A 23,148-nucleotide genomic window follows, 5' to 3' on the forward strand; every position below is an offset into this window, starting at 1 on the left:
CCACGCCCTGTGTCTCACGGAGCGGCAGATCAAGATTTGGTTCCAGAACAGACGCATGAAAGCAAAGAAAGAAACTAAATCACCATTGATAACAACCATTTCATCAGACACTTGTAATCCTATAGAAGACAACTTTAAACAACCACAAGACAAGTCCCTACAAGTTGTCAGCACAACTACGACAACACTTCTCCTGGCGAAACAGCTTGAGCACCAACAGATCTTACTGAAACCGACGAGTCACCCATCACATCAAAATGTAGTAACAACGTGAAATCGATTACTAAATCGATTTGATATGTGAGTAAAAATCAAAATATAGCTTATATTTTAATAAGGAATGAATTAGAATTATATTAATATATTATATAAAACAGATATAAGTAATATTTTAATTACACTGCAAAGCAATTACGTTCTTGTACCGACCTAATCTTACGGTGTTTCAAACTTTTAGTTACTTATGAGACGTTCAGATGTCTAATATTCACTGGCGCATTTGTCTTGTTAAAATATTAAAGTATGAAAAGTGTAGTTGAAAAGTAATCATTGCCAACTTCGGATTTTAAGGCGTCGGTCTCATTATAAGCTGAAGTCCCTGCATTTCACAAGATAATCAAAATGAAATTATAGTTTATAATTTGCCTCCCTGGACCAATGTTTTTCGTGCACCTTGAAATAGCCTTGCAGACAAGATTTCTGTCCAACCACAGGCTGAATGTCACTTAAACCAACCAGTTGTCATTGAAGTAATTACTTTAAATGAAAAAATTTCAGAACGTCAGTGGAAACAGAATTACAAGTGATAAAATTTAAACGAGCATTTAAGCATCAGGAGTAAATTTAAATTGATCTCATCGTTGGCTACACCTCAAGTTGTTGGTCTGCATCAAAGAAATGTTGAACAGGTGAAGTAAGTTCTGAAGGTGCTGGGTTCACGAGTTGATTTATGAAGATGTGGACTGCCAGAGTTGCGAATCTAAACACAGCTTTGCAGTACCCACACCCTAACAGGCGTTGAGTGAAGCAAAGCACAGGAATCCGGCCACTTGTTCAACCAAACCAGAAACCATAATATTTTGACATTTCAACGTTTAATCTTTCTCTCCACTTCCTTCTATTTAATTTATATTGCGCTTTCAGTTATATTTTCAACACCTTAATACATGTTGGGGTAATCGTTTATTGAGTCCACAACATGTTTATTTTTCCAGGAAGCCAACGAGGATTGAAATGTTTCAGGATGACCGAAATAGGATTTTAAAGACCGAAAGTAAATTTATACAGTTCCGTCTAGTTAGTGGCAATGAAATATCACACTCATAACAGATGTTAGACCAACAAGTTCCAAACGTTTCTCTTTTAATTTTATTTACAACTGCCATGCAACGAAAGCCCAGCTCTAGATACACTAGCCGCATGCTATTTAATCGATTACTTAATTTACAGAATATTTTTAACATAGTAACAAACCGATGCTTTCTCTCAATTTGCCTTATTTTTGTAATAATGCAAGTGTTAATCGCGAAAAAGTTTAGGAAAACATAGGCCTGTCTTTAATTAAATTTAGACTGTAATACGCTGTTGCAGTCTTGTGAGAAGTTTCTTTGATATGCCTACTCGTCTGCTTTTCGATCCACATTTTCTCCACTGTAATTCTGAAAATTGAATTGGTGAAAAGGGATCGATCGTTTCATGTTAGATTACTGCTCTGACATTTGTCTAATGAACTGAGAAATGTCTAAGAAATTTACTGGGCAATGCATGTCACACGTGTATCTTGAATTATTTAAATCTACGTCTGTTATGTACGTGTCTGCATGCCCAAATGTACGTAGGCCTACACACTTATATATGTCCTATATTTAGTCTTCATAGTTCTTATAGGCTTATATATGTCTATGGTCTTTCCTTGTGGTTTTTTGTTGGGTTAAGGAGGCCGGGAGTGATGTGGTTTAATTCGGTTGAATTAACTTCGTTGTCGGCTGCTTTGATAGGTCTACTCACTTGAAAGAAACGTCACATAGATTACAGTTTATGATAAGTAATAATCCTAAGTGGTATTTACGAACTAATATTGATTGTACATAGCATGCTGCTTTCTTGGTACGTTTGTTGGTGTTCCCCAATCGTTTTGCTGTTGACGCTGACAAAACTGGCCTACGTGCACGGCAGCCAGTGTCAAATTCAGGATTTTGTTTCTGATATAGGCTAATGAATCAATTAACAGACACTGCATAAAGTAGGCCTGCTCACATAAATTACGCAATTTAGCGTAACGTTCCTCGCTACCAAAGACTTATGCCGAATATGAAGACGCCTAAAACTTAAAATCTTACGTTCAATTAGCTACAGCAAGCAGATTCCAAAATTAAATTTGCAACGTATTCAGTAATTAATATTTTTAATAACTACATACAACCACAGAATAAAAACTCTTTTTCAAATTACTCAACGGGTTAGAACGTTCTGAGCGCTAATACCTGATGTTTCTAACAGGTATTGAGTCGGCTAATAATTTACTGAGAAACATCACGAAAAAATCGTAGGTTGCATAACAACTTATGGAATACACCCTGGACTTCCCAGTAAGGAAGTAGAACGTAACCCCTTCATTAGAGGTCTGCATGAACCTGAGCCTAGTTACACGTATAAAGTTCTGGTTCACGCCTGGTCCAAATTATAGTAATCAACTTTTATCCAGAGAATTTCGGCCGTTCTCGGAATATTTTTTTTTCTCAAAGGCAAAGTTATTCGCATTTGCGTTCGTCTTATGTTCGTAACACAATTGGGCTCCGGAAACTAATCCCACCGACTAGATTGTCTCATAGCATCCCATCTCCTAGAAACATAAACTTGGCATCCGGTATATTTGTACCATTCTTAAAACGGCAAATTACTGTCATTTATGCTTTAAAATAAACACACAAGCTTGTATATTTACTATATGATAGGGCAGATTGTAAATAAATCGTGTTTCGTTAGGGCTGGGACTGGCCGAGAGAAATTTCTGCCCGCGCAGATCTCTGCTAACACAATAAATTACCGCATTTCTACTACGTGATCAGAATAAATTACGTCGAAGACTTGGAATATTCATAAAACTACGTGTGCCTTGAATCCACTTCTTACCGAAAATCCACATAATGTTTCAGTCTCAACAGAACAAAATTACGACCACACTTCTACAGATATTACAGCTTCAGAATGATTTTTGATGCCGTGTCTAAAAGTCTGTCATGGAAATGGTATGTCGGAGAAATTACGATGTTTTAATTACTTTCTACAAAGAAGAACAAAGAAGCTTTCATATCCTTTACATTTTGCGTCTAAGCGACGGACTTCGTGTTGACCGTGGAAGGGAGGGGGGAACTGCCTAGACAGCTGCTGATTCTCTCACCGCGCATGCTCGGTGTAGAGCCACAGAAGCTTCAAAGATGGCGGACACAGAAATGTTAGGGCAATGTATAGCATCCTAAACACGACGTTTATATACAGAAAGGTAAGACAAAATAATGAAAATGTTGACAACAAACTTAACGTGAAGACCTGTGCCAAGTGACTGTGTTTTAATATCGATTTGAAATACTAGAAACTATTAAAATACGTGGTAACATTGAAACAAGCAGTTCGGTTTTACCATGGATGTTCAAAATGACGGTTACTATGTAGCCAAATACTATCTGTGATTTCAAAGTGAAAAATATGGCGCTGCTCAGTGTAAATTTGGACTGATATTAATACAGTTTACTACGTTACTGGAAGAGGCCATTCTTACCCAATTTGTATGATAGGTTTATTAATAACAATTAGCTTCGATTGCCAAATAATTAAAAATATTAAATAGTAACATTTAGGCAAGTTTATAAATGTTTATTGCCTACATTTATTATTATTTAATATCCTTGTGTAATAACATGTAAATCATGACTTTTTGGAGGATAGAGCTTAACGAAATATCTTAAGACAGTGACATTTTATTCCAATTTTTTAAAAAAGTGTAGACTTTAGGAGTTGCTCTTATTTGTGACATATATTTACAGCAAATAATTATTGTTAGATGCCAAATAAAAGTGTTTGTGTTTATTCGAATTATATACGGGATTTTTTCAACTTTCGTGTTTATAAAAACAAGATTCATAACAAAATGATTATAATTAATGCGATGATAATGGTGGAAGTATATGTCGTTACAAAGAAAAAGTTATGGAAATCTAATTATATTAATTTCTTTTAACGTACTAAATCAAGAGCTAAAGGAACCAGTTACAGAGTCAACATAAGCAATTAAATACAGATATAAATAAACAATCATGTACACAGTAAATTATAACGATAAACGTATAAAAAAATGTTAATTACCGATTAATCTATATCAACAAAGAATTAAATTACAAATGGTATTGGCAGCTTACTTGTAGCGAACAGAAAGACACTGGCAGCGTGTAAACGAAGTGTTGAAGCTTTTGTTAGGTCCTTATATACCAATAGTTTTCAGAACGAAGGTCAGGTGATAAAGTCGCTATAAACTTTCCTTTTAAATAACACAGCAAACCAACGCAGTTTCGGATGTAATGAGTTTCATTTTAAGTTGCCCATTAATAATTGCACTGTGTCCTCAATTTCTGCCCCACGGAAAATATAAAACAGTATTAACGGGAAATAGTATTGTATAAATAACATATTTAAAAAGCAATATAATTTACCAATGTGTCGTAATGTTTGAAATTGGTTATTGTTTAATTCGTAGAACGCTATAGGTCGAGGTACTGTAAGACTAATTACTCTGTGTTTACACATTATTAAACATGTTAGAAACCAACAGCATAAATATAGTTAATTTAAATATAAATTTTGTACAATTCATTTTCCATCTTCTTTAACTTACGCTCCTAAAATTGCATTACTATGTATAGATAAAGGAATAAAATATTCCTTGAAAGTATCCGAGAAATGAAACGTTTATTTATTAGTAAACTGACAACAAAACTACAGTTTTGTGTTATAATAATTGTATGGACTTACTGCATAATAATTATGATTATAATTTTTGTTTCGGACGCATTAAGATAACACAACACAGATCTAATATTATGAAGACAGTGTTGAAGGTTTAGAAGCTTTTCTTTCGTGAAAGAGGGGAAGGTAGGTGTGAACTGACGTCCAGACATCCAAACGAGAAACAGTTACAGTCATGGGCGTGAGCCAGTGTAGTTACCAGAAATGTTGTCGTATAAACCCACATTACAAAGTGAAAGATTTTAATAAATTTAAGTCAGAGTTGAGGAAGTGAACGTCCCTAAAACGTGTGTAGGCCTCAACGCATCTATGACAACAGCAACAAATAGATTTGCATTTTTAAAAATGCTGCATTTAACTGGCGATAAACAGGCCTACTGTCGTATAAAAGTGGTTCTGTTGTTCTTTAAATATCATCATAACTGTGCATCTGTTTGGATAGTTTGTTTATTGGTGGTTTTTCAATCAGTTCTTCCAAAACATATGACACGTGCTGTGTCATGCAATCAGACCTGCTCGAAATTTGTATCGGATTGAAGGTGGATATGAATTATTAACTGTTTTGAGAATCAGCTTCTGAAGTAGATTGTAAAAGTCTAAGAAAAATTCACTACCTGTACAGTATAATGTAACTAGTCTAAATATTGAACTGACATAGAACAGATGTTACATACACCTTTTTTGCAAAAAAAAATAATAATAGGAAAGTGTGTTGTTAAGAGATCGATTTCAGTTAAAAAGGCCCTCAAACTATAAGTCTTAGCTACATATATTTTGACCTGGGCGATAGGCAGCTTGATTCAGAAAGAGCTCATAGAATACTTTAAGAGGGGACATGATTCTCGTGGCCTTGAAGATGTCGATGTTGGTCTTTTGGTTTGTATTGCCGACTGGACGTAGGTACCAACGTTTCAGGTCTCAAACCTGACGATGGAGGTAATATGTTCCTTCAAAACGTTGGTTTCCACCTGAAAGTCCACTCGACAATGCCACTCAGAAGCCCAAAATCGACATCCTGCAAGAGGGAGTTGGTGTGATGAGATAGACAATTATTTGTTTATAACTGACTAACGGTAAACCTCGAGTCCGAAAGGGATTGAAAAATCTCTCATTTTGTCTGAATTGTTGGGTTTTTTACATTGTCCGTCGTCTGATGTTACTTCATCGTCAGATCCCTTCGAAATTAATCTGTAATTTTGTTCCTGCGTACCGAGAACTATTTTAAATATCCAAGGAACATTAATGTGATAGACGCTTCAGTGTAACATTAAAATTACTGACAGTTTTGTACTTCTTCATTTAACAAAAAATTCCCAATTATTACAAAGCCCGCTTAGAAACGTCACTAACGGCTTATACATTTAAGGGTTGCATTTGGAACTGAATTCAATGTCATCTTCTTTAAAAGCGACTGGCTAATTTCAAAAGAACATATAGTTTAGTTGAAGGCTTTTATTAAAAATACAATTTCTTTGGCAACTCTTAATATTCTAATTAATGTATACAAAGTGAAATGGTACTGCAATTTTAATTAGTAAGGATCTAGGTCTATATAGGCCTACATTTTAAACGATATTTTTTCATTATTCAAGTTTAAAAATATCGATGTATTGACTATAAATTTATTAAGTTATTCGATGTGGTTTTAACATGCCGACTTACAAATTTTCAAGACGAAACGCTTTATCAGTTATTATCATCAATCCAAAGTAATAAATTTTATTTCATTCATTAGTAAATTATATAATGACACTTTACTATCTGGATGAACAATGAATACTGAATTGAAACGGATATGTACAGAAAGAATCATTTTTGGTCTAATTTGAAGTACTATCACGGCATTTTCCGGAAGGACTGAGACAAACCTAGAAAATCCTTTGTCAACAGAGCCAGTCTCTGGGCCGGGATTTGAATACAGAACCTTCCGTGAACGAAACAAGATTGCTAACCACTCCGAAATGTTCTTGCACTAGCCCTGTTACTGTGTTGTTTCTTTAATAAGTTAATGACATCTGTAAACCTAATTCTTCAAGGACGCTACACTGGCTGGATAACGTTGCCTGTTCACACTGCCGCCATTTTCGTATTACAGATGGCAGTAAAATAAAATTACCTCCGTTGGGAGGTCTACAATGAATTACATACCGAATTTCACGCAGAACTGTCCATTAGACACAATACTAGTATCTGTAATGGATCGAGGAAACAGCTAGAGTAGCCGTTACAAAATTGCGTGCTTCAAGGACAAGGAAGGACTTCGCCCCCCACCCCCTCCCCTAAGTCATCATAACAGCGGCGTTACTAGTTTTGCTACGCGGCGAGTTCTGAACTGTTTTCAATCACATGGGCTTCGGTGTCCGTAATCCAACGTTATACGATTTTGGTGTGACCTTGAGGCACGCTATCTGGTAACCGCTGCTGCAGTCAGACTGGCAGTCCATTCGTGTGACTGATTACAAAGAAAAAACGCACTTTCTTTAGAACCGTCAGAAATGTAGTGAATATAAATATGATTTTGGATGTTAGCTAGTGTCGTCCGTATTTTCCGGTCATAACCTTTTCGATTGCCTTAAAACCGAAAAAGAAACTATCTCAAGTTGTGAATCCCTTCTTGAAAGCAGTGTCACCACAATTGAATAAATTTGAAGATGACTGTCTTCTGGTAGTTTACTAACGATTCAGAAGTACTTGCTGTCTTTATCATCAGGGTGATGACAGAAGCAGCAAGTACATCTAAACGGAGTTACAACCAAGCCATCTTTATACTCGCCGCCGTGAAAAACTCAAATCCTGCATTGATTACACTTCACTCGTTCAAACAGTGTAAGATGACACTGCGTTCATTAATGTAAGTAATTTGGTCCAGACATAAACACATACATTCCCTTAGCTAGTTCTTCACACGTAAGGTTGATCTGCAAGTCGAAGAAATAAAACTATTCTCATTTAACCTTCATTGACAGTGACTGATTTAACTGGTATTATTTCAGGGTCCTTGACGTAATTATCTCCATGAACAAAACTCCTTCAGAAGTTGGTATTTGTTCAGTTTGTCAGAAACATTTCCTGCATTTTGTGGAACAAGAAGTATCACTACTCACTTCACAAAACACGCAAATGCCCAGTCTCTTGAACAAGTTTAATTAAATCCATACATTAACGCTTTAACTTGTTTAATATATACAATTTCCTCAGTTACCTAGTTACTCTACGTACGCTGTGCTTGCAAGTTAGAGAGAAGATCTGCATCAGACGTGATGAGCGTGGCGATTGAATTCAGTTTTATTTTTGGGTTGTCCTGGCTTTCAGTCTGATCCTGATGTCCGGTTATTCTGAGTTTAGTCTTGGTTTACTTCAGGCTCTCCATGCAGATGCTAAATAGGCCGCGGTCGGTTCCTTCCCAGGGCATTCACAACCATCGTTCTTTCCACACTATATAATTACCGTAGCTATCAAAGCGTCGTTAAATAAACAAAGATAGGCCTAAATAAATCCCTAAGAACATAGCTTGAAGAGAAGTCTCTGTTTCAATCGTCATAAACATATGATCCAATCTCACAAAATTATTTTCGTCTTAAGTACTGCTATATTAATGATTAAAACAACCAATGTCAGTATTTTAACATCTTAGAAGCCCAGTCTCGGCTCAAAGAGCTCCAGTAGGACATCCGTGCTGTAAGATTGTAGTCCCATTGCTTTGCAGTGTAATTATGTTCTTTGACGAACGCAGTTCCGAATGTCGTGGTCAGACAGTTGTTCCATATACCAGTCAGCTCGCAAATGCAGCTAGTATTGTGTACATTTAAGCTACTAGTAGAAAATTTAGTACATTAAACATCTGTTACTGCAGCTGAATGCATACGTTATACGAATATACTAGAAACGAGGCTTTGCAATGCATGGTTAAAACCTTGAAGGCAGCTTCGTGATAAATCTCAACTTCTGACCACAACTTTCTATGGACTGTACTTCTTTATTAGCTAGTCACATGCAAATAATTAGGTTAGTTTCTTATGTATGTTCGTAAAAGTATGTGCGGTGTTTAAGTATCTTAATGACTGTAAGACAGTGTGCTATTCAAATCACATCTTTCAAATGTTTAGAGATAAAAATCAAAAGTAGTTCATTAAACATTTTACAAATTTATTGCAGTATTTAATTTATCTGCAGTGCAAATCTTCAATAAAGATGCCAAATATTTCGGAATACAGGAAGTCGCTCAGCCAGTAAACTGTTGGCGTTCCGAATGTCATCTCCTGTTTTGTTCGGAACTCGAAAGTTGACTTACCATAAAGACAGTACTCAGAAACTGGTTGGTTTCAAGAGTCAGCACACGGCAGTTTATTTAGCCCACATCCAGTGGTAAAAATCAGTGTCACCCCATTTATATTACAAATGACAGAAAGCAGAAATACACGAAACTGAAAATTGTGTTTCCTTGTGTATAATTTATTCAGACCTGTACACTTGAATAACTGCGATTTACTGTTTTTTTTAAACTGGTGTTTCTTGACTAGAAACAAGAGTAATTAGGAGAAGAGGAGGGGGCGACTTCAGTCACGCGGTAGCAAGGAATGTCACGTGTTGAAAATTAAATTTGTCAGCGTTTTTCCCGCACCATCCAGCTTTCTCTCACGGCTTTCACTAGCTTAATACTTTCTTCTCGGGGGAAAATACACCTTTCTGGTCGTTTCGTCTCATCATTTTCTTAAACCGAAAACCCAGCTGTTACTTTTTTCACAGAGAAGATAGAGACCTAGATTCGAAGTTTGTCTAATTGTTTGAAGAGGCGGGTCATATTCAAACCCACTACATATTGTACCAAATCCCTAATAACATATGATCGTGTGTTTCCGGTGGTGGGACATTCAAGTTCAAGCGGATGATCTCGTAACTTTGCAGTCTTGTAAGTCTGTCTGTCTCTCTCTCTCTCATCGCGATGAATTATCAGTCACCCGCCGTCATGGTGGAATCGTAGCGTCTTCCGAGAGTGACGACAAATAATTAGTATGTGCGAATTGGACTTCCTGTGTGCTGACCAGTAGGCCTAGAACAACCCTAAATATCCGTGCCTTAGGCCAAGACGGAAGTGGCGTCTTTTGAATGTATAGATTATGATTGATACTCAGTAGCAATGGACTGCATAGGACAACAGTTCATGTGTGCATGTAGCTACAGGCCTATATGGAGACGAAGTTTTATCAACAATCTTAATTAACATAAATATTTTAAAAATTATAATGCCTAGAGTAAAAAGACGTTCTGGGAAAAACTAACGACCAATTTTATCCAAATGGCAAGGAATCCGAGAATAAATTGTCTGTACCATTTCGTATTCGCCATTTTTTTAGTTCAATTTCGACAAAAAGTTGTACCAATACCGCTCGCAATATCGCACAAATCTTGGGATCTTCCAGTTAACTTCACTGTCATTGCTCTCGTATCTGATGTCCGCTCGGTTGCCATATCTGTATCATTGATGATAGGAAGTTATAAAGTACAAAGGTTAGGTGGCCCCTGGTGGCACAGTGCTCTTACCAAGAAGTTTCATGCAAGTCCGACAATAATTCAAAGTCATTAGGGAAAAGCCAAAACAGCGGACATACCGTCCTGGTGGTACCATAAGCCATATGCGTCTTATAAAACAAGGAAAGAAAGCTGTTCAGCATTACTCACTCAAGTCTTTGCGGGAACGAATAGTGTCGCAGTGGCTACAGATCTGTCTGTAGGAAGACAAACATCACGGGTTCGAATTCCGGTTGGAGAATGGATGGATGTAAATCCTCTTTTACTGCCTTACAGAGTCCTGTGCATGTCTGTTAAGCTATGCGACTGTTCAATTCTCAGTCCAATGGTGATAGAATTCATTATTTCAGAATTAGGCTCAATCGTAATGTTTCAGAAGTTAGAATACAAAGGAGATACATTTATTTGAGAAACTTTATTAGCGAATTTATCTTTCCAGTAGTCTTCAAATTAAAGCGATTAATAAAATCCATAAATTTCAATAATCATTGCGACTTTGTTTACGCAGAGAGCAGGCGCAGAAAGATACATGACTCATGAGATGGTGGAGGGGTGATTTATTGTGCTCCGCTCGAAGGGGGTGTTTAAGACTCTCGTGTTAGGGGTTGAGCTTTGGAGGGTGCGGAAATAAGATTATATCCCAGAGGTCAGTATGGTGCGTAAGAATGCGTCTGAGTGGCTTATCTAAGGTGTGTATGCTCAAGTTGATAGAGAAACTCATCATTACACTTTTGTACTCCTCGTCCATAAGTCTTTTTCCAACTACTTATTCAAGAAGGCAAACAAGCCGTTCTGAAATTATAGACCTAAAGTATTAAAAGAGCTAGTAAGGTTTTTCCGTCCCACACACAATAAACTTTTTGATTGTTATAACACAGTAGCTGCAATAAAATTATTGCGGCTGTTTCGGTCATAATTAGATCATCTTCAGGTTGTGTTCAAAACAGAAAATGTATAAAACAATATTATCTACCATTAATGTGTTTATAGTAGTGTGACTATTTCTTTACGTAAGCGTGAAGGTATTCGGGAGTTATAAAATATTAACATTAAGTAAAACAAGTGCGATATTTTTTAAATCGTATTTTGTGTAATGCAATGTCCTTAAAATATCCGTGCAAGCTGGACCCGACAATTTTTCATTTATAAATTCATGACATTTTTAAATATATGAGTCCCGAGTACACTCACGTGAGAAACTCATGCTACCGCAACAGTATTAATAAGCAGCTATAATAATTCTGCTTAATACATTTATAATCTGTAAAGAGTCTGAATGTGGTCCAATTTTGACCGAAACATGTCACTCTATAGTTATTATAAACCCTCTCTGTGGACTGGCTTTAGCACCTTCTTATCTAACAGAGTAATAATTTTATTTTAAAAAATTGTCACCTGTGGTGTTCTGAGTTGTGACGTCATGTGGTCCTGTAGGTAGTTACTAACGTTTCAGAGAGCATATTGCCTCCATTTTGAACCCCGAAGACCACAATCGACATCTTCACCGCCCTCAGAATCTACAGTCTCAAAAACCTTTCTGTTTCCTTTTTGTTGTGTTTCAAAAACACGTTATGGCTGGAGGCCTACATGATAAACCCAAGGTCTACAACTTACCTAATAATTTAACTGTTCATGTTAACTTTTGATTATATTCAGGACCTTGAAACTTCTTAAACCACAGTAAATATCCTGGTACAAGCGTCTTGTCTAGATGGAGAATCGCATTTTTAAAAGTGCTTGATGTTAAATTATAAAATAAAAATACCCTGTCAATCTCACTCATATTACAGTGCTGGACCGAAGACTTACCTCTGCGGAACTGATGATCGGCCGTCATGTCTACGCGAACCTGAAATAAATATGAACAGCAAATTTCGTAAAACGAATTACAGATAGTCAAATAAATGCATTTCAATCTCTGCCTGATTAAATGCAACAAGAGTATGATGGCTGATATTCTAGGAAGCCAAGATGACAGCCTTCTGAAATATTGCGCTGTGCAGACTTGTATATAGAATTTGACACGTTTCAGGGGTGCATACTGCCTCCATCATCGGAGCGAGACTACACGACGCAATATCCCAGAATGTTACCATTTTCATACTCGCTACCATGAGAACCTGAAAACTCAAACCCTAGGTTATTATTCTGTAACGGGTAGTACTGGACTATGTAAGCTGGAATAGCCCACAGGGCTTGAAATGAAACAAAGCAGCATGAGTAATTCATTAACATATATAATAACACAGATTGAGGGCTTTTGAGAACAATGTGCTTAGAAGGGTATTTGGACCTAGGAGCGATGAAGTGTCGAGAGGTTGGATAAAAATGCGTGAAATGCTTCATAGTTTGTACTCCTCACCAGATTTTCATATGGCGATTAAATGTATCGTAATAAAATGGGCGTGGCATGTGCGGGAGAGGAGAAATGCTCACATAATTTGTATTGATAATCCTCAAGGAAAAAAGACTACTCGGAAGACAATATTAAAACGGATCTTAGAAAAACAGGATTTTTTTCATCTGGCTCAGGATAGGGGCTGGTGGTGGGCTCTTATGAAAACGGTACTGTTTGGTTCTGAAGTAGTATTCTGCTCCATGTGGTCCTTTACTTAGTCAGTTAAACCGTCTTATCCTTCTCGTCTGCTCAACAATAAATATTTTGTTAAGACTTCCTCTCACTATATCATTTTCTCCTGGGTTCAAATAAGAGAAAACATCACATTAGCCTGGTACTGACGTGTAACTTTCAGAGGATTATGGTGATAACATGCAAAGACGTAATTAGTAGTACATTAAACTGTCATAGCATCCCGCAACAGTTTTCAGTCAACGGGATAGCTATATATAATATATTTTTCCCTATCGGCATGTCTGGGACACATATTCAGAGAACAGAAGTCAAGGTTCCTCTAATGATCAGTATAGAGTAGACTTCAGTTGTTTCTCACCGCAACATGGCAACCCACTCCGCAGGGCACCAGCCTGCCATTCAAACTGCTACCTATACGCGCACATACTCTTAGTGACTAATGACCTATTCTCAATCCACCGATAATTGACTCTATTGACTGAAACAAGTTAGCAATCAGCCCGTTGCCACAGAAACATCTAACCTAAGTAAGCCATGCTGTTTCCTTTTTGAACACTGAGGCCCTCTATAATCAGCGCAGGATCATAAAATACATTTCAAAATTATATGATTACTATCAGATCATACCGTCATAGATAAATGCCAAGAGTTATATATGGCCAGATTGTAGGCCTACCAGATTGTGATTGTTGTTTGTAATCGTTCATAATCGTACTCACCGCCGTGAGAAGCTCAAATCCTACATTCCACAATTTGACGTAAACGGACCAAGCAGCTAACTCCATGGAGAAGTGTTATTCTTTTGAAGCTAACAGTAAGCTCAACCGGTCAAGAAATTCCCAGAACTTTCACGGACTCAAAGGTTCACCGGCGCGTTCGGAAAAGCCTGGCGCTGGGCCCTGTGAAGTTGTCAGCACCCCCCCCCCCCTTTCAAACTGGGGCACCAACATTGTCGGTTGTCCGCGACTGCTTATTCAGTATATCTGCAGCTATCCACCATATCTGGTGACCTCATTCTTTGTCCTCCACAACCTGAGGCCGCGCCATGTTCTGGTAACAAGAGCTCCACGTCTGACACTTCACGGAAAACTAGAACCTTACTAGGATGCAGATGTAATTCTGATAGCTTAATTGAAAGGGCGGATTGCGCGTTATGCTACACTATCACTGAATAAATGTGAAATTAAAATCCGTTTCGCTAGAACAGGTTGAATCTATATGGCGGGAAATAATATTACTACAGAATTACGTTGTTTCAGCACGCCTTACACCAGAAAGAAGAAAAGACTGGAAATAAAATTACAACCATACAAAAAATTGAATGGTAATATTGAGAGATAAGTCTTTAAAAATGTCAGAAACGAAGAATAAGAATGGGCAACTTAACATTGCAACTAAAAGAACTTTAAAATATGGTAGTAACGCCTGGGTATTTTAAGGAAAAAGACCGAAAACAGGAAGCAGCAAAAATGTGGTTTGTACGACCTTCATTGTACATTCGAACACTTCACTACAGGCAACAAGGAGATATAAGAAAAAATAAATATTCCTATTTTTAAAAAAAAAATCTAAAATGTCGTTGGTACATGCATATTCTGAAGCCAAATTGATTACCAAAGCAGATACTAGGATAAAACCACGATTCGTGGGAATTAAACCCAATCACTCATAGTTCATAATGAAAATTTACCTGTGTCTTTGAGCTGCCTTTCCTATGTCATTTCGATACGAATGTTTTTCACAACTTAAACGATCTTACAGTTCAAAACAAAATTTCCCAACCAGAAATTTCGAAGCGGATAAGATTAAAAAGTTCGTAATTTATAACAACACAAAACTACTTATCTTATACAGCATTATTCTAATTACATTCATGTAACTTAACAGTAGATGCAGATTTTGCGCTGTCACCATTTTATTATTTAACATTTTCTCCCAATAAAATACACGAAGACGGAACTTGTTTTATACAATCCCAATCTATTGGCGAGAAACAGGTTAGCGAACGCTTTTGCGGAATAGGAAACTGCAATCGGTAAAACGAGCACAACTCGATTATTAACAAAGCATTCATTATCGGAATATATTTCCAGATGAATCTATTTCGTATGTGGCCATCTACTCTCATATTCGTAATCTTTGTATTATGTTACCTTATCTACAGGTTACTGTGATGTGTAATTTTCTTTCAAAATCGAGATTTGCGTTGTGGTACCGCTAACAGTAGTCCTTGGGTGTTTTTTACCTATTGATGTGGGGCTTTGTAAAGTACATAGTACTACTATGAATATTTAAACGCGATTTGACGCCATTTTAGAACATAATCTAATAGATGCGTACCTAAAACATGGCGTCAACAACGACCAATTTTAACCAAGAACTATCATAGAAAAACATTACAGAAAGGTTAAAGAAATATCGCACACACTGACACGAATTCATTTAATTATCCACCACATCCGTCGCAGTGGGTATCAATGCTGACTGTACAGATAATCATAAAATTAGAAGTTTGTCATTGGTTCGTTAGCTACTGCGCCTAAAGACTTCTGTAGTAGGTGTGACTGCAGACTATTCACGGACAGCCATTTTGTGATTTCTGGTGATGGTAAGCAAGATCCATCTTGTGTTTGACAGCTGAAAAGCAATTCATCATGGCGGCAGCCAAACGTGAAACCCCGACTCTTGACGTTCTTTTGTCCGCTTGAAGAAAAATAATAGTGGATTTTTGGAATAGCACAGACTACGTACGAACTCTACCATCTGTTAAAATTGTACTGTAGCATTCGGAGTGAATATGAGGGCAAAATACATTGTAGAATAATAGCTTCTGCAAAGGATTTAAACCATTTCTATTCATGGGTTTATATCCGCCACTTTTTTGGGGGTGGGGGGTGGGGGGCTGTCTGCTTACAATCTACTATAGCATTGAAAATTGCGGAACCACCGAAATGCGATTGGGCCTATTGCCACTCTGCATATTGGAATTACAATGATGCAGATGTTTGCATTTTATATTTCAGAATCTAGCCCCACACAGCTCTCAGTATCTTCAGGGTTCAAACCAGGAGACTGTGTACACGTAGAAAAAGATAGGCAGTAAGTCAGCAATCGATATGCAACTTTTCATTGTTTTTACAATTATCGTCAGCACAGGTAACTCAAAATAATTGGAGGTAGTCCAACGTGAGGAAAACTAAGTATTTTATTTGGGTCCTTGGACGCCAACACCAGTCGTCCTTGCTACAGTTGTCCACTTTGCTTATTGCTGCAGTAATTTCAATAAGAGGCTACGTAGTAATAAATGGCATCAAAAACATTTGAGGACTCCCACATTAATTAATATAGATTTGAATTTACGTAACGTAACAATTGTACATGAGGTTCACGACAACGTTAGAAGAATTCATTTTATAAGTGCATGTTATTATTCAGTTCGAAAATTCTTATTATATCTGCTTTTCAAAACGCTGAAGATCACATAAATCCTGTATCTATTCAAATTTGAAAAAGTCATCCAGGATTTAATTTTCCTCGGACTCTCAGAACACAGTTAAATCTGTGTTAATAACAATATGTTTGCAACTAAAAATGTCTGTCACGCCAGAGAAGTACTGAAGAAACTTACAAAACCTTAGCGTTTTCAAGGATACTATCCATATAATTTCCGATCGATTTCTCCTCAGCTTCGTGTAATTTTAATTAAAGATACCCGATTAAAAGAGCATAAGTCGCTGTGGACTAAGTTTGACTTATGCCCTTTATACCGCGTACAAAACGACAAATCCTAGCCTCTACGCAATTCCATTTTTTACCCTATTTGTTAGAGAAAACCATCGGGAGAGAGCCAGCTGCCATTATTTCCGCATTACGCTCACTCACACAGGTTGTCAGGGAGTCTGCTCTGGCCTTGAGTTTATTATCAGAAGGCCTGCCGGTCACACAAAGTAAGAAACATTCCAGGAACCTGCAAACAAAACTTACGCATCCAGAACCAACCTTCCCTCGTTCTTCCTGCCCTTACTCACATCATACTTTGCTGTATTGAGCTACTGCATCGTCATACTGACCCTAAACACCCCCTCCTGTTACGTGCTTCCCCGTTTTCCTAACAACCCCCTTACCGTGCCACTCTCTTACACCCTTCGCCAACCTTCTGCCCTTTATCCCATGGCCACCCCCATTCACCCCTCATTCGACAAACAACACACAAAAGAGGAACCCCCCTAACCTCCTCAGCATCCCTTATATGCTCATTGTATCTGTCTTTCTTATGCGTATCTATTTACAGTTCTTCTTGTTGCAAATCCACCACTCAGCCGCTGTGAGGTAGGTATATCGTCTTTATTTACACTTGGGGCAGCAAAGAATATCCATAATGGCGGCAAACTCTACACTGTAAAATTAAACTTGCAGAAACTGTACACACAGAGTTAACTATTAGAATCCTCAAGAAAGACTTTTAGGCCTAAACTACAATTCTAATAGTCTCTGTTCTTGCCTTGATAAATTAGGCAATGTAACGTTAGAGTCCTCAAAATTGAAAACCGACAGGACTGACAAGCTGCATAAGATGCAGGCTAAAAATCTGCTTACAAGTATCACACCGTGTACTTAACAGCCTGACAGAAATTTTTTCCACCGACACGTTCTAATTTGTCAAAACATATGATGGCACACCGCAAAATTTCGCCTTATGAAAGGGGGTTACATTGCCATAAAAATGTATCTGGGTATTCATCCTTGCCCTGTAAGAATGCAGTTGCAAGAAAAAAAATACAACGCGTTGAATAAGCCTGAGCGTGTTAGGAATTCTGAATACGAAAGATAAAACATGACCTTTTTCTACCTGTAACATGAGAACGTAAAATGTAAGATATGAGGTTTTTACAGCGATGAGTATGAAGATTTCTGTCTTCTGGGTTGTTGCGCTGTGTAGTCTGGTTGATGTTTACCAACGTATCAGAGGTCATACTGCCTCCGTCATCAGGGCGATGAGTATGAAGATTTCTGTCTTCTGGGTTGTTGCGCTGTGTAGTCTGGTTGATGTTTACCAACGTATCAGAGGTCATACTGCCTCCGTCATCAGGGCGATGAGTATGAAGATTTCTGTCTTCTGGGTTGTTGCGCTGTGTAGTCTAGTCGATGTTAACCAACGTTTCAGAGGTCATACTGCCTCCGTCATCAGGGCGATGAGTATGAAGATTTCTGTCTTCTGGGTTGTTGCCCTGTGTAGTCTGGTCGATGATTACCAACGTTTCAGAGGTCATACTGCCTCTGTCATCACGGCGATGATGACGCCCTGATGACAGAGGCAGTATGACCTCTGAAACGTTGGTGGAAATCTACCAGACTACACGGCGCAACAATCCAGAAGACAGGAATCTTCAGAACGTAAAATGTTTGTAACAATTCTCGGCACACATGTTCCCTTGTGGCGTTACAGCAGTGTGCTACGGCACACGTGTTGCGGAACCCCATTATAGGTTCACGTCTAGAGCTCATCAAATTCACTATTTTTTTCGGGACAAGGGGAAAATCAAAGCACGAGTAAAACATTTTATTTCTTCATTATTATCCTCTTCTGCTCTCCAGACATTAAACAATAAATTTCGAACTGGGCGAGTACAAGAGCCTCTGTTAACCAACACGGACATTTGAACGTCGGTGTGTAGGAAAAAGACTGGAGTAAAATTCAAGTCGCCAGTTGTTTTTATTCATCACAGTGCCAGTGATCCATCGCTTTGTTTCACTTCGATTGTTTCGACACGTGTAAGTTGTTAGGAGCTTGCCGATAGTAATGACTCACCTCTCCACTGCCCAGGTCAGCTGTAATCAGTTGTTTGTAAAAACATTTTTATTAAAACAAGTTGTTGTTTTTTTTCCTTCAAAGAAAAGTCCGACTGGCAGAATCTTTGTCTGGGCAAAGATTTCTTGACCCCTATTTACGAGTATATCCGATACAACTAGCAGCTCCATAAAAGTATAAATACCATACTCCTTCTGCACTTCCATTATGTCATTTTCAGACAGTGTTTTAAAATAGGGGTTCTCAACCTTTGCAAGATCTGGGCCCAAATTCACCCTCATCTTCCCGCAGGTCGCACTTTTGTTGTAACCTACATGAACATAATTTTATTTAACAAAATCATATATTATCATTAAATAATAGCCCACAGTAGCTCTCAGCGATATAGCTATTGGCCAGAACGGACAGCAGAACCTCACGTAGGCCACACAATTCAGATCGGCGGGCCGCGAGTTGAGAAAACCTGCTTTAAAAGTACAACTAACCCTGACTAATTTCATGAGACTCAGTCCTGCTGAAAAGCTGATAGTCGCTCAGTTGATTAAGAGATTTCCGGCCTTTTGTGGACACTGATGTTTATTTTTCGTGTTCTCAAGAGCCCGCTACTGGATCCACCCTGAACCTGTTAAATCCAGCAAACACCCACACATCGTATTTTTTAAGATGCGTTATAACAAACTCTTTATCTTTCCATCTGCGCTTAGGTCATCTAAATAGTCTCTTCAGTTCAGATTTTCTAACCCATTGCGTTTCATTCATTCTACACGTTCTACCCATAATTCTGAAACGTTATTGATATACAATTAAGGCATTGGTTCTCACATGGTTCTCAAATTTATATAAATTTAGTGGTTCAGTGCTTTCTCCAACCATTCAGGAAAATGGAAAATTATTACCACAAAATATATAGTTCTTATTAAAACTTTGTACCATTTGGCCGGATGATGTGATTTTTGAGATTCTCACGACAGCGAGTATGAAGATGGCTGTCTGCTGGGTGGTTGCGCTATGTACTCTGGTAGAAGTTCGCCGACGTTTCAGAAGTGTTTGCTGTATCCATCATCAGGGCGCTACAGCCCAGAAAACAGTCATCTTCATAGCCGAATGGTGTGAATACAGAAGAGTCCCCTCTTCCATCACTGTTTCGTCTTCTGGCATAATATATCTATGTAGGCTACAACCGAGTAGGACGACTTGAGGTGCTCTACAAAGGCATCAGCAGACTTCCATCAGTCTAACAAGACATGAAGCAGATCACAGCGGAACGAAAGCAAGTGGTACTGATACAGCAGCACAATGAGGCTCTCTGACGAAAACCACTGCCACCGGCCCACTGGTACACTAACAACACAAACAAACTGAACACCTGAATACACACGGAGTACACGGGACAGAGTAAACGTCATATACACGTTTATTTCTGGAAAGCAATGGCGTCCAAAGTTTCGTACTAACAACAAAGTTTGATAAATGTTGTTGACTATATTATGTTAAGTTACGTTAAACTGATATTCACTCTGCACCTTATTGTACTTGCTTTACCGAAAACATTCCTTAACAGAACTACAAAGTCAAGTGTAGGATATTTCTAGCTGAATGTATTTTTACTCGATTAACTTATGTGAAATTTACACAATGCTTTGAAAATGCCCTCTGTCCACGATCAGTATCGACGTTAAATAACTACACACTTCAGAAACTACGAAAGAAATTTGTTTGTATTTTGGACTCACGGTTTTAACGGATTAAACCAGTGGTACCTATCTTTACCATGCCCTTTGGCATTAAATAAATCTTGATTTTGCCAACACAGTATACTGATGGATTTCATATGATTCTCAGAACTAAGAGCGGCAATTTCGTGAAACAGCTGTAATCAATTGATCTTTGTAATGGTGAACTGCTGTGTTTTCTTTGCGGTAAGGGTTGAATTCTTAAAAAAAATTAGAAGTGCTTCAATCATCAAATGCATAAAGATTACATGAGTTACCAAATACGATGAGGTGATCGAATTTACGACACGTAAAATATAATATTGTGACGTGTCAACGTAAATGCAAGTCCACTACAGGATCCTGTTTTACGTCAACTTAATCTAGTTTATACCAACTTACTTCAGTGTAAACATACTTAAATATTAAAATTTGTAACCACCCACCAACTGTTTGTTACATTTAGCAATTAGCTAGATGGCTCAAAATTATAAAAGTGAGCTTGCGCTAATTTTTATGTTAAACATTGTTTTTAATATGAACAATCAATGTTCTGTCACTTTGTATGTCAAAATTAAAAACGTAGTTCTTATAATTCTCTATTGCTGATCTAATGCAATTTATACAGACAGAACTTTGGACACTAACGCTGTAAAAATTAGTTACTTGTTACATAAATAAATAAATGTCAAGTTTCTCTGTTTGCACTCTCCTGACTGATGAAATAATTGTCAGCGATAGCTAAATTGGATGTCAGACTAGGAATTATTCTCTAGTCAACAGAGAACACGTCAGGTTATACGCACACGACAGCTTTCTGTAAACCATTTCTCGCAGTTTGAAATCAATGTGATAATAAATAAACATTTAGCATTTTGAACTTCTGAATAATATTATTCGAAATCTAGTACTTATATAAATATTATTTTACTTAACTGAAGAATTCTGTATGCCCTGTTTTGTAAAATTAAGTGATTACGGGTCAATAATTAATTTACGTGCAAGATTTCAAGTTCTCACGGCGGCGAATATGAAAATGTCTTTCTTCTGGATGTAGTGTAAAACGTCAGTAAACTTCTACCAGACTACACGGCGCAGCAACCCAGAAGACAGCGATGTTCAATCAATCATTAAATTATGTAAAATTATCGTCAAGAAAGTTGCGTGTATAAGTAAATAGGGCATCAGCAGAATTATATGATGTATAGTCCCAACAAATAGCTGTAACTATCTCGCGTTCTGAAGACGTGAGCAAGACTGTATTTTGTTTCAGAACTCTACGTGCAGGTTTATTTAATACTAAAACAACTGAGAAACCATACAAGGCAATCTTATTGTCAGTCATAACACTCGTAATGCAAAATCCATTCAAAATATGACATGGGCCAATCCATTGTTTCCTTCTTATTTAGATGCACAGTATGATGGAAATTGAAATACGTAAGGTCTCTGGGATTTTATTTCCTCCTCACTCTTTCCTTCACAAAGCCGACAGTGTAATACGCCTGTACAACGACTCGCATAACATTAAACCCTTGAAGCACTAAACTTATCTGAATAATATTAATAAACCCAGTTCCTACCTCGACACATTCACATCCATTAAAGATTTCAATTAGTGATGTTTAAGAAAATAATCGCTGTTAATTCTGAGAATAAAAAAAAACGCCATACATATATTCCGTGATCAAAATGCAGTCACTGAATATGGGAGCAAGCGGTACACATAGTTACCACTGTTACAATACAAGTACGCTCTATATAGGCCTGGGCCTAGGCCAAGTCCTCTGTAAAATATTACTGAATGTCCATTTCAATAAACTATAGTAGACGTCAATAGACTGCTTGCTTCAAAGCCAAGAACGGGTTCATAACCCGCACACCCCCATACCAAGCGGGGTTATGTTGTTAGCTTTGCTATGGTGCGATATCTGAGCTGTCTTTACTCGCCATGACTACGCTGTTCGTGTTGTAACGCTGTACGACTTTGCTGTGACCTTGAAGAATTTGATGGCTGCTGTAGTTATGGAAACAGTGGAGTCCTACATTCTGCGACTAAGGATACATGTCCATCCTCAGCTTACATGCAGCTATGAAAGTTATGGTGATGCTTCATTATCAAAAGAAACTTAAAACATTAATAATTAGGGCAAAGATTTTTTTGGAATATCTGAGAGTCGTTCAGCTTGTCAAAACTTTCCCGTATGTTATTAAAAACAAATGTTCGTGCAACTCACCACATGATAGTACTGCTGAAGTCTACAGATTATAAAATGTCAGTTTAAGTAATTCCTTTACTCATACTGCAACTTCACTTTTCTTAATTCCAAATATTCCCATCAGCACCTTGTGAATGGATAACCCAACAAAGAACTAAAACACGTGTCAGTCTACGGTTAACGTGTAGTTATTGACTATTGGTAGAAACGTACCGTATGAAACCAAAATTATTACAAGCGCAAAATATCCAGATCAAATACAAGCAT

At 37.6% G+C, this 23,148-nt stretch overlaps 1 long non-coding RNA gene across 5 annotated transcripts in view; it reads right to left on the reverse strand.

Moving 5' to 3' along the window:
* The window catches only part of LOC110829915 (uncharacterized), a 588,956-nt gene that overhangs the window by 236,000 nt on the left and 329,808 nt on the right, over nucleotides 1-23,148 (reverse strand). For all 5 annotated transcript variants that reach the window (XR_015533600.1, XR_015533601.1, XR_015533605.1 and 2 more), the window contains exon 2: nucleotides 12,358-12,397. This is a non-coding gene — a long non-coding RNA (uncharacterized LOC110829915). The remainder of the gene's footprint in view (nucleotides 1-12,357; nucleotides 12,398-23,148) is intronic.

The sequence above is a fragment of the Zootermopsis nevadensis genome, unplaced genomic scaffold (genome assembly GCF_977971745.1).
Source record: "Zootermopsis nevadensis isolate Lab colony 2312 unplaced genomic scaffold, Znev_1.0 Znev_ptg000001l, whole genome shotgun sequence".
Lineage (NCBI taxonomy): Eukaryota > Metazoa > Arthropoda > Insecta > Blattodea > Termopsidae > Zootermopsis > Zootermopsis nevadensis.